Here is a 13,520-nt window from a genome sequence, read left to right as displayed (position 1 = left end):
TTGTCATGACCCTCATATAAGTGTCCCCAACATTCTTTAGACCGAACGTCATTATTTTATAGTAGTACACCCCCCATGGTGTGATAAAAGCTGTCTTTACGGCATCCTCTTCATCCATCCAGATCTGATGATATCCAGCGAAGCAATCCACAAAGGATTGGAGTTCATGCTTGGCGCAATTTTCGATCAGTATGTGTATGTTGGTTAACGGGAAATCATCTTTGGGGCTTGCTCTGTTTAGGTCCCGATAATCGACGCATACTCTGACTTTCCCATCCTTCTTCAGAACTGGCACGATGTTAGCCAACCAAGTTGGATATTCAACCACTCTGAGAACCTTAGCTTTGATCTGTTTGGTGACTTCCTCTTTGATTTTCAAACTCATATCTGACTTGAACTTTCTGAGCTTCTGCTTTACTGGCGGACACATTGGGTTGGTAGGTAGTTTATGAGCCACTATGGACGTGCTCAAACCGGTCAGGTAATCATAGGACCATGCAAATATATCCTCATATTCCTTCAGGAAATGAGTGTATTCTTCTTTCTCTGATGGTGACAGGTAAATGCTTATACGTGTTTCCTTGACTGTTTTGGAGTCTCCTAGATTAACTGTTTCAGTCTCATCCAAATTGGACTTAGGCTTGTTTTCAAAGTTTTCCACTTCTCTGACAATTTCCTCGGGTATTATATCCTCTTCCAGATCCTCTGAATCATTATCCTTATGTTGCGTTGTCTTATTACATGTCACAGTCGTAAGTTCATCGGGATAGGTAATAATAATGTTGTAGAGAAAAAAAGTAAAGAATAATAATAAATACTAAAAATAGCAATGCATTTAGATAAATCTTGAAAACGTCAAATAGGTGCGGCTCGATGACCCGAGCAATTATTTTAAACAAAACATGCTTAAAACAAAATGCTCATAAAAATTGCTTTTAAATACTCGTAAAAATTGCTTTTAAAATAAATGATGCTAATTGCCAGACTACCCAGGAACTCGATGGGCCCTTGATGGTGCAGCAGTCCAGTTCTTAAGAACAACTCCCTTTTCCACGGTCTGAATAATGAGGCCTTCTTCCTCCTCCTCCTCAACTATCACACTGCAATCCATGTCCTCTTCTTCCAAGAACAGATTTTTTAAGCCAGCTAGAACTTCATCTTCTTCAGATCCCCATATCATGTCAGCCTGATGAAAGGATTGGCTCAAATGTGGTACCGACTGCTCAAGAAGGTAATAAGGACCACGCCATGGCAGTCACCAGTTCTAATACTCGTGCTAGGTGTATTGATATCCCAATCCAAAGGTCGTGCCATGACAATTTAGCTGTATTGGCTTGGCAATACCATGGATATTCTTCCCGAGCCCTTTACTGGGTTCATACCCTACCCATGCAAGTATGCTTTCTATTTTGCTGCTCCACCATTTGTCTTTCTCAATTGCATTGATGCGCTCGATGCGATGATAAGTCTCTCCACCCAATTACCTTCTATTTTCAACAACCGGAACAGTTTGGTTGGTGTAAATAGGATTACTCCCGTCTCCATGAATGATCACCTCTTGATGATTCCATTCGAATTTCACAGCCTAGTGCAAAGTAGAGGCCACGGTCCCAGCGGCATGTATCCAAGATCGTCCCAGCAATAAGTTGTATGAGGCGGATATATCGAGTACTTGGAATTCAATATTAAACCAAGTTGGACCCATCTGTAAGCATAGATTCATTTCCCCAATTGTGGCCCTTTGGGACCAATCGAACGTCTTCACGTTCATAGTCCCTACTCGTATTTCACGCAAACCTTTACCCAATCTTTTCAGAGTTGTCAGCAGACAGATGTTGAGACTGGAACCTCCATCTATCAAAACCCTGGCAATGAATTTATCCTCGCATTGTACTGTGATGTGCAACGCCCTGTTGTGGCTTAATCCCTCTGGTGGCAGTTCATCTTCATGAAAGGTGATCTTGTGGCTTTACAGTACTTGCCCTACCATGTTATCCATCTCCCCGCTGGTGATATTGTTAGGTACGTAAGCTTCATTCAATACCTTCATCAAGGCATTCCTATGCGCCTCAAAATTCTGCAGTAATGATAGGATGGATATCTGAGCAGGAGTTTTGTTCAGATGGTCTACCATATAATATTCTCTCGCTTTCAATGATGGGTTGCTTGGAAGCAGCTTCTCTACTCGTTCCTCCCAAATTCTCAGGTGTATAAATTCTACCAGTCCTGGTCATACCTTGTGCTGCGCCAGATTCTTCCATTTTTGCTTCTCCTTTCCTCCTGGTTTCTGCAACATAGTCCAGGGTACGGCATTGGACTTAAAGGGCGGTGTGGATGCTACCGTCACAGTGAAGGGTGTGGTTACTTCTACTTCAAATAGAGCAGGTGCAGCTGTAGGTGTTGTTACTTCCACCTCGAATGGGGTTGGTGTGGCTACTTAGACTTCGACCGGTGGTTGTATCTGTACCACAATAGGAGTAAGAGTGACCGTAGTTTTCTTTGGGTCATCCCCTTATCGAATAATCCCAATCGACCCTTCCGGGTCCAATTCTTCATCAGTCTCTATTACATTTACTCCCTCGCCCCTATGATCTGGGAGGGGATTGTTGAGGACGTTAGGTGCAACCTCCTTTGCTTGTATAACCTTGGTATCGATTAGTGTCTGGATCTTGTATTTCAGGGTGCGTCATTCATCAATGGTATGGACCTTCATGCCGGAGTGGTAGGCACATGTTTTGTTTGGATTGACCCATTGAGAGGAGTTTTCTATGGCAACAGCGGGAATAAGGGTGACATATCCAACAGCTTTCAATCTCTCGTACAATTGATCGATGGGTTCAGCAATAGGGGTGTATTGTCTGGGTGGCCTGCGGTCGAAATTTGGTCTGGGCTTCTGATAGTTTTGACGGGCTGGCGGTGAGTGATAATATGCTGGGTGGGTGTTATAAGTGTGGTAGGTAGTGGCAGGTTGTGGATATCTGGGAGGTGAAGGCTGATATGTGGGTGGAGGTGTTTGGTATGTAAGAGGAGATTTTGGACCTTGGGCTACCATCATGACCCCTACTTCTTTCTTCTTAGATATACCCCCTGACTGCAATGCTTTGTTTGTAGCATGTAATGCCTCAAAATTAGTTACCATTCCGCTCTTGATCCCTTCTTCAATCCTTTCCCCTAACTTGATGATGTCGGAGAATTTATGGTTCTCGATAACCATCAACCTTTCATAATATTGTGGATCCTGGGCCCGGATGAAGAACTTGTTCATATGCTCTTCTTCCAATGCCGGCCTTACTTTCGCGGCTTCTGATCTCCATCGAGTAGCATACTAGCGGAAAGTATCTGTTGGCTTCTTTTTGAGATTCTGTATATAAAATACATCTGGTGCATTCTCCGTATTAAACCTGAATCGATCCATGAAATCTAATGCCATGCTTATACAGCTAACCCACTTCTTTGTATTTTGGCTGATATACCAAGATAGGGCGTCTCTAGTGAGACTTCTAATGAACAATTTCATGCGAATCCTTTCATCCTTTCCAACTCCTACGAGCTTGTCACAATATGTCCTCAGATGCACCTTTTAGGTCACCTATTCCGTCAAACATCTCGAACTTGGTAGGTTTGTAACCCTCCGGCAGTTTTACGTCCGGCTGAATACATAGATCTTCATAATTCAAACCCTCAATGCCTTTTCCCTCTTCGATACCCTGGACTCGGCTTGTGAGCTTCTTAAGTTCCTCTGCCATATTCTGGATGAGCAGGTCCTTCTCGGCGGATTCCGGTGTGTATAGGGTTTGTTGAGTGGGGTGAGGTAGGGTTTCTATGTATATGGGGTTACTTTGGTGAATACCGGGGATTTGAGTATAGTGATGATCATTGGTTGAGTTTTGCGGATCGGGGGTAGGTTGCAGTGTATTTTGAGGAGTATGGTAGGTAGTAGTTTGTGGATACTGAGTCGGAAGATGTTGGTGTTGAGGAGGAGTTGGCACTGGTGGAGGGTTAGGATTTTGAGGAGGTGTGGCGTATTGATGAGGTGCGGGAGGATTTTGTGGATGTTGGTTTGGTGTGTTTTGAGGAGGTGCTGGGTTTTGGGCGTTCTGTTGGTTAATATTCGGGACGTTTAAGGTGAGGGAGAGGTTTGCCAAGTTGCGGACTTGCTCAAGTTTCCCTTGCAATTCCAGTATTTTCTACTCCAACTATAGAACCAAATCATTCTGTGCTGGAGTACTCCGACCATCTAAAGTTTTAACATTTTTCACGTACGCAGCGTTATCTTTTCTGATACCACTCATGTCATCCATCTTAGCCTTTTCCTTTCTTTTATGATCACCTGGAGGAGGATGAGGAAGTGGAGGGCCTCTAGATCTGGTATGATACGCTGATGATGCCAGTATGCAAGAACCAACCTTAGGGGATGGGAATAATCAAAACAAAGAAAAGCAAAAAGGTAAACAAGTCAGTAGAGGATTTTGGAAGGATATTTACAGTATTTAAACATATATTGCGGAATTATAAATCCGCGTCCTAATTTTGGGGACCTCATTGTGCCTGAGGTAGGCCTAAGGACACATAAATTTAGAGAAACTTGATGCCAATAACTGCCCCATTTCATTAATGTAATAAATAGATCAAACCTCTAAAATGACAATAATTAAAAGAGTTTCTAGTGGCATTTGCCTTATTACAATCAATTTCTAAAATGACTCTAGAAAAGCAAATAAACAACAATTATATTCTATTTGATCCCGGAGGGACCCTCTCCAAGCTTGGCCTTCTTGGCCCTATCGATCAGATTCCCCAGGTCGTGCATGTCCAGCAGCAGATACGCCCTTGCTAGGTGTCCTCCTTCGTTTCCCTCTGCATTCTGATAATCCACGATCCTCTTCCTCATCTTCCCTTCAAGTTCTATCAGACCCTGCTCTAAGTACTCCAACCTCTCTATTGATTTTGTAGCAACTTCCCTCAATTCATTGATTGATTCCATGTCTATCCTGTGTTGTTCCAAATGTCTGGCTTCAAACTCAAGGATTCTCTTGCGCAACCTCTTGTATTTTACTTGTTCTTCAGCAACATCGTCTATGACCCTGTTTCTTAGATCGATCCCTGGCTCGATTTCTCCGCTATGTCATCATCCAACCATGATAGGTAGAAATACACATGTTCGGCGTGGTGTCGATTTGGTTCGATGGTATCTTTTTCCACAATAATCTTCAGATGCCACAGGTGTTGGGCCTCACACTTGAATGGAATGGCACCACCCTGAAAGTCTGCTTTGTAGTGAACTATCTTATAAACTCGCGGTATGACTTGTTTTCTCCCAGCCTGTCTCATGACCCTGATAGGAGCATAAGGGTAGATACCCCTCAACCCGATTAGCACTAAGTGAGGAACATCCCTGGATCTGATGATGAACTCGCTAGTAGGGAACCACTCGAACATCCAATGGACCTTGTCATCAGTCAAATTTCTAAAGAAGTGTACCCAATCCACGGCATTTTCCGATTGTGCAAACTTGTCTGGGATGAAAGTCATTCTTTTTGGATGGTGTAAAGCTATGTGGTCATTCCATGGTCGCCGTGGAAATTCCTGACGGTACTGTCCCCTTTGAAGATGCTCCAACAACCATATCTGCAGCAACAAATTGCAACCCTCAAAATGTCTGAATACTTTCTTACAGCGGTCCAAAGCTCGGTATATCTCTGCCACGATCATTGGGACAATAGTGTAAGTCTGTTCCTCAATCCCTTCCATTAAGTTCTTGGTAACCATAGCCAAACGAGTGTGAATCCTATCTCCTTGAATTGGAAATACTATCATACCCAGAAAACAGACGATAGACACAAAAACCCGACGATGAGTCCAGCCCGGGGAAGTGATGGAAAACTAATCATGATAGATACGGTAGGATGTGTTGTGCCCATAACGCTCGTAGAGGAAGTCGAAAGGTATGTAGGACTTCTTCAGGCAGACTAACTCGTCATTATTTCTAAGACCCATCATTTTCAAAAATCCCCTAGAAGTATGATTTTCCGGTACAGCAGACCAGGGCTATCCCAGGGTAGCCCGACAAAACCTCTTATTTCCTCAAGAAAGGGAGTCATCTCTATGTTACCAAAATGGAAAACAACCATCTTTTCATCCTAAAACATAGTATCGGCCTCGATCAGTACATTGTTTGGCTGAATGTCCAGCAAAAGAAGGTAAATTTCCCAGAATTCTTTTCACATGGTTCTTGTCGTTTGGCGAGAGATTTTCCTACCAGTCTAGCAACAACGGTGAGATACTTCGGACCATGCCGAATCTGGGGACTTCGTACCTCATTTCTGCAAAGCAAATAAAGTTAGCCCTCTCCCCCTCCGGACATGACTACTTACACATTAATTATTAGCATATCGGCACGCTTTCTCCAAATAATGCATATATCATGATTGTGCCCTGTTGGGATTATGGAAATCCCGATAGGTTTTGGACAAGACTTGCCTTAGAGAGTTATTATGCGGACAACATTCTAACTCGCACTACGTTCAGACATGATGCATGCACAGTTAACATCCGAGTGGGGTTTTCTATAAGAGTCCAGACCGGTACCCTCAAGTGGACAACTTGAGAAGGAAAGGCACGGAACCGTCGACTATACCGCTGATCGACTAGTTTTACTGCAAATAAGCCTTTCCAAATTTAAAAGGGTGATATAGGAAGAGCGCAGACACTCATAAAGTGCCGCTATGGTATTAATTGCGCACGAGTGGAATATGATGTAGAGCATGTAATTATGCAAAGATAAAACAACATATTGTCATGTATTTTGCAAGGTAAAGCGATAAATGCAGTATTTAATAAATATAAAGAAAAAAAGAAAGAAAAATAAGGAAAGAGTTAGTCCGTATAATGGAAAAATTATATTAAAGAGATAAAAAGGGGTAGGGATTAGGAAAGACATAAAGATTGAAGCCAGCGAACAAGGTTAAACAAAAAGTTGCATGTAAATTCATGTAAAAGGAAAAATAGGAAAGGGGGTGTGCATGTAGCAAATAAACGGTGAATTTGAGCATAAAATAATAAAGACACGATTATCGAGGGAGACTAATTCACACCGACCAAGTTCATTATGGTAAGAGCCTAAGGATATCCCCAGCAGAGTCGCCATGTTGTCGCGCCCCATTCTTCTCGCGAAAATCGGGTTTCGACGTCGTGACAACTCTTTTAAAAGGGAGGAAGAGTTATTAAAAAAGAGTCACCACATAACGGGTTGAGGTGCGTTAGGGCACCTATTGCAAATGACTCGGGTTTACTAGTTTGAGTCACCAAAGATCGGGTAAGGGCTCAAATTACCTCGAAGAGAAGGTGTTAGGCACTCCTTGAGGTCCACAACAGTGGGTCCTGGCCGTATTCAAATCATGTGAATTAGTCTAAGAGAGAGGAGGTACATCGTGAATAAAGAAAGAATTATTTTAACATGAATGGGGGGTCCTAAGTTTTTTAACCTAAAGGATCACCCCGTGCAACATAAATAATACTTTGCAACTCCCCCAAGATGGGGGTGTTACTTATATTATTCAGTGGGCATATACTATCATCTCCTGCTACCCGATTACTATCTTTAAGTTATTTACCTAAAGCGCTCTAGTCAATTCTAAATCGTACCCTATGTGTACACTACCCGTCCCTTGCCTATGGCCTAGGAGGCGTTTAGACCTCTATTTTGGATAGTTCTAGACCTAACTTAGGTTGATAAAAAATGATAAAGACTAAGCGACATACAAAACAAATTGGCTTTCATGTAAAGCAAATAAGGGCTCAGATTAGACTTCACACTTAGGCAGCAAACGCACTCAAATAGATTAGGAATTTTGACAGTTTCAATTAAAGTCCTTAGGTCTAATAGACATGATTTCTATGTGATTCTGGATTTTAATCATACGAGCAGTTATGCGAAATAATTTCTAAGTGACTGCACAGTTGCCTACTGATTATAATTATAAGTGGTTAAACCTATAGACATACCATCAAGGTGATTTACTCAGCATTAGGCAGTGATAAGCTATGAGAGATATTCAGAATTATTCAGTTATTCCTATAGGCATGCTTTCTACTGGTATTCAACAAGATAATATTTTAAAGCCTGATTTTTGGTACTTAACACAGATGGTGACTACTCTATAGACATGATTCCTACCCTTGATGATTGAGACTGATTTTAGTTTTTATAGGCATGTATACTAAATGAGAAAATATGACAATAGTATATCAATCAATTAAGAACCCTATAGGCATGACTTCTAAAAATGCAGATTTATAAATGACCCTATGATCATGATGCCTAATATGTTGCAATGCAAATTGAACTTTGGTTATTTTATTCCCTATAGGCATGGTATCTAACGTGTGAAAGAAAAATAAGCAGGTTATCTACAGAGCATATTTGAGTAAAGTGAACACTTATAGGCAGGTTATCTAACACACAATAGCAGAATGTATTTCAATAAAGTAAACACCTATAGGCAAGTTATCTAACACAATAGCAGAATAGGCAAAGTAAGCACTTATAGGCAGGGTATCTAAAACACAATGTCAGAATGAGCGAAGTAAACACTTATAGGCAGGATTTCTACCCATTCTCATGCAAGTGTTAAAAAAAAGGTAAACCCAGTTCCCAATTTACTAATACCCCAATTGTTATTACAAATAATTATTACATACCAGAAATTAATGAATGAATTGCAAAGTATATAAAACTATAGGAAGCCTGCAACAGGCCCAAATGCACCTGGACAGGCCAAGCCTTCAATTCACAGTAGCTCCAAAAGCCCATGTTCATAGATACACAGTAACCAACAGTGAATGACTCACCCATATCTCAAGGATAAGCATACAGAACCCAAATCTCTAGTGTGTCAGAGTTCCCAAGGGCTTCAGGAACCCCGGGCAGTGCTCACACTAGAGGAGAATGATCAGAACAGTTCAAGGAACACTACGGACCAAATCCTAGTGTGTCATAGTTCACGAGGGTCTCATATAAACCCTGAGTAGTGCTCACACTAGGAAGGCCAAGGGACAGAACCAAAATTGCTTTGGCTTTCAGCCAGCAAAGAGTGAGGATTCAGGAGAGCAAAATAGGATTAGGGGATACCTTTAGGGACAGAATCAAAACATAGAACAGAAACAAATAGCAACACATTTGAACCTAAGCAGACTTAATAAAGTTTTTGAGAATTAACAAATTCATATGCTAATAAGGATCAGTTCATAAACAGTTCACAAAAATAACAAAGACTGCAGATCAGACTAGGTCACAGAAAGAAACTAATTGATTAACAGTAGGTCAGGAACACACTAATTAGTATTAGGGATTATTTTAGCAGAGGATCATAGCATAATGAGCACATAACCAAACATATCACATGGTAACAAGTTCAATAAACAAACTGATGAATCTGTTAATGCACACATAATTAACCAATACTTAGGAAAAGTATCAAAGCATGCTTAATGCTAAAAGATAGTCCTAAATGACACAGAGTTATGCAGATTTCCCTAACTGATTGAACTGAGTTTAACATGTCTTAAATACAGATAATAATAATATTTTAGGGTAACTAGTCTAATAGCAGTAATACATTAAACAAGTAATGAAATAGTGAAGGATTCAATAACTTACCAGTTGAGATGAGACAAAAAAAAAGAATCCAATAGTATAGCAATTATCACCAAATGGAGACAGAACACTTGAAGATTTCTGGCCTTGGCTTCCAGCCGGCCAGGAATCAAAAGCATAGAATAATAGTATTGCTAGAGAATAACAGTGTATAGTTTTGTTTATAGTGGTGAGAAAATTTCGAACTCTAAAATCTGTCCTTAAAGGAGAATAGGGGAGGGGTTTAAACAGTACTGAAATTGAACACATAAATATGGCAATAATTAGTCAAAATACTAGAAAGGAAAGCACTTAACAGTTAATAAGAAAAGAAAATTTTAAAAACCCTAATTTAGGTAAAATATACAAATCGGCAAAAAATAATGCAGAGAGTTACAATAAGATGAATATAGACATATAGACAGAAACTTTAATAAAAATAATTAAAGGATCGAACCAGATTTGATTCGATTTTGAAGAACCAAAAAAAACCCCAAATTAAAAATTAGCAGAAATAACAAGCAAAGAGTCATAATGAGATGCATATAGACATATAGACAGAAATATTAACAAAAATAATTAAGGAGTCGAACCAGATTTGATTAGATCTAGAAAGATCTGAAACCTTAGTTTTAGGGTAAGTAAAAAAAAATCACAAAGATTCTCAGAGATTCATAGAGATCCATACCATAAAAGAGCAAGGAAGAACAAAGACGGAAAAGGGTTAAGGGGTTGAACCATTTAGGTTCGAAGTTGAAGAGATCCGCTTGCCATGTATAGGCAAGCGGTATATAGAAAGTCCCAGTACCAAAGAGAGGTAAGATATGATAAGAAAACACTTGGGAATCCCATGTCTGGTGGGATTAGGAGAGGAGATTGGGGAAGATGGCTAGGGTTTAGAGCAGTGAGGTGAGAGCGTATGAAGGCGGCGGCTGGTGAGAAATGGCTAAGGTTAATGGGGATTTGGTTAATTAAAATGGGCAGGTGTAACGTGGACCATTGATCTCAGAGATTAACGGCCACGATTTAAAGGGGTTCTAGGTCGGGAAGTTAATTGGGTAAGGGTAATTGGGCCGGGGGTAATTGGGCTGGTGATAATTGGGTAGGTTTGGGTCCGAAATTGGTTGCAAATTGAGGCCAGATTTTAAATACCAAAATTTAATTAATAACTAATTTGTAAAAAATAATAAATAAATAAATAATAAAAATATCATTCATGCATAAAACAAATAAAATAATTATTTAACATTATAAAAGTATAAAAAGATTATTTTGGAATAAATAAAATAATTATAAATACATAAAGGCTATTATTGCAAATGTGCAATTTTACCCTTTAAAAATGCAAATGTAAATATGCTAAAATATTTAAAACCTAATATGGGTGTAAATGATGAAATTAGGTCATAAGATAATCTGTGAGGTAATTAATGAGTATTTATATAATAAAAATGCAGGAATAAATTGATTTAAAGGCTTCAAAGATTAAAGAAAATTATGAAAAATGCTTGTTCATGCTTGTAAATCAAATGATGATGCATATGCACTATTTTGAAAGTATATATATATTTGAAAAAATATGAGAAAAAACTTGGGTATCAACAAAAAAGAGCTTAGCAGATAATTTGAGGTATTATATGGCGTGTGCCACATGAGCTTACGAAGGATTTAGTTGAATTCCGGTGCGGGATTATGGCAGTAATAGAGCATGGGTATTATAAGTTATAGAGCATTTTATCCCATGACTTCGATCCAAGTGGGGGAGTCTACTATCGACGATTTGATTGTGTGGTTGTGTGTTGTACTGGTTTTGGTTTGACGCATACTTGTGAATCGGTTATGACTTGTAGGTATTGAGATCGATGTTAACTAGAGTAAAGGAATTTCTGGATACGGGTTATGTTACACTTTATGGGTATATGGAAATCGTAGAATTATTGAGTTGTTATTTGCGAAGTATATAGAGCGCACGAATGATGAACTTGATCGGTGGTGTTAAGGCAGGTTTACTTCTTTGAGTATTGTTGTGCTAATGGGTCACGTGTATTTCGGCCTATTTGGGCGGTGCAATTTAGATTTGAGGAAAATGGGTGACTCTCGAGAAGGTTCTAACGGGTTCAAGATTCATATATATCAATTGAGAATTTTTCCGGACTTGTGTGTGGATAGAATTTGAGATTTGCATTTGATGGTGCCAGGACTTGCGGTAATTCTGTATGACTATGGATTCTACATTTCAATATAAGAAAGGAAAAAGAAATAATTTTAAATTCACATCAGGTCTTTCAGAATGGGTGTCTCGGTTGTGTTATTTATGGGGGTGCTTAAGAAGAATGCAACGGCTTATAGGCCTTAGGGCGGTGTGGTTTTATGTTAAGATGTCTTGTAATGAGATTTGGGTAAGGATTATGGAGTTCTGACAAGGAGAAGTGTCAACTTGAAGATAATTCAGAAGAAACTCGAAGAAAATAGAATGACTGGGTAGTAGGCTAGACTAGTATGGTAATGGTATGATCGGTTCTTTGGTAATTATGATGTGGTGAGACTTTACAGAAATTTTGGTGACCTGCGTAGCTTGGTAGAGTTAGGGAGATTCAGCTCTAATAGCTTGGTTATGTGCAAATGTGTTGTGTATTGTGATTTCCTCCTGGAAGGAAGCAAGAGGAAGGTTTCTAACTAACCGGATATGTAAACTGCTGGTGACTCAAAGTTGATAATGAGATTCTCTTGCTTTTCACATGATGGCATGATAGATGTGGTGTGTTGTGTGTGATTAAGATTTATAAGTACAAGGTGGCAGTTCGGTCTTGAAGGGAAGGTCACAAAGTTTGGAAAGAATGGTCAGTTTCAGATATTTAGAGGAATGTTATAACTACTCGGTAATCCCTGAGAAGGGTGCGCATTTAAGAAGGCACATAGTGTTTTGACTTACGGATGTTCATCGGTATTGCAGTATTTACCTGGTTGATAGACTGTTGATATTCCAATTATTGCTATGTGGAATGGAAAATTTTTGGAAGAATTCCTTGTGGGATGATTGTGCATGAAAGATGTGTTAGTCATTCGAGTGTTGGAGTTGGGACCAGTTACGGTAATTCATGTGTTCTATGAGTTTGGAGACTGGGACTTGTCATAAGCATATTATTTCGGGTTGCCACCTTTGAGGTGAGTATTTTATTTAAACTCAGTGGAGGCACTAGTTGCGTTAATTATTTGTGATAACTACGCGCTACGACTGCATATATATATGTGAGATTTGGGCCCATGTGCGAGCATCGGGGCAAGAATTCATACTCCGAAGAATGTTTAGGCTATGATATGCCTAGAGTTGACTATTAGGTATAAAGTTATAACGTTTCTCGTATTCGTACCTTTGTTGAGAACTATCTGGGCTATACTTGAGGTTACTAAGAGGCTAATTCCCTAAATAACTGGGTAGTTACTATTCCTGCGTTAAATTACCGATTTGAGTTGTGATAGAACACTTTGCACATGCCTACTCTATGGAGTGTTAATTATACAAGTCCAGAAGCATGTGAATCTTATTTCATGTATCATATACATGTGTACTTAATTGATTTCTCCTGTATGATATGCTTCGACTGGAGGCATGTGACCATGCCATGCGGATTATGTTATTGGCACGTGAGTTGTCCGTGCGGATCCATATATTAATATTATAGCACGTGAGTTGTTCATGCAGTTGATGTTAATCTGAGCTCTAGGAGAGCTGGTTACCATTATTAGATTCGTGTGTCTTGGTTCTACTATATATGATGAGCTCATAGCATTGCAGTTGTGGTGATGCTTGTTGAACTTGCAATATGGTTCCCTTCTTTGAGACATTTCCCATTTTTGGGTACACGGATTGCGCAATTGTGGCTTG

This window comes from Nicotiana tabacum, chromosome 12 (assembly GCF_000715075.1).
Source record: "Nicotiana tabacum cultivar K326 chromosome 12, ASM71507v2, whole genome shotgun sequence".
Taxonomy (NCBI): Eukaryota; Viridiplantae; Streptophyta; class Magnoliopsida; order Solanales; family Solanaceae; genus Nicotiana; species Nicotiana tabacum.
This window is presented reverse-complemented; position numbering follows the sequence as displayed.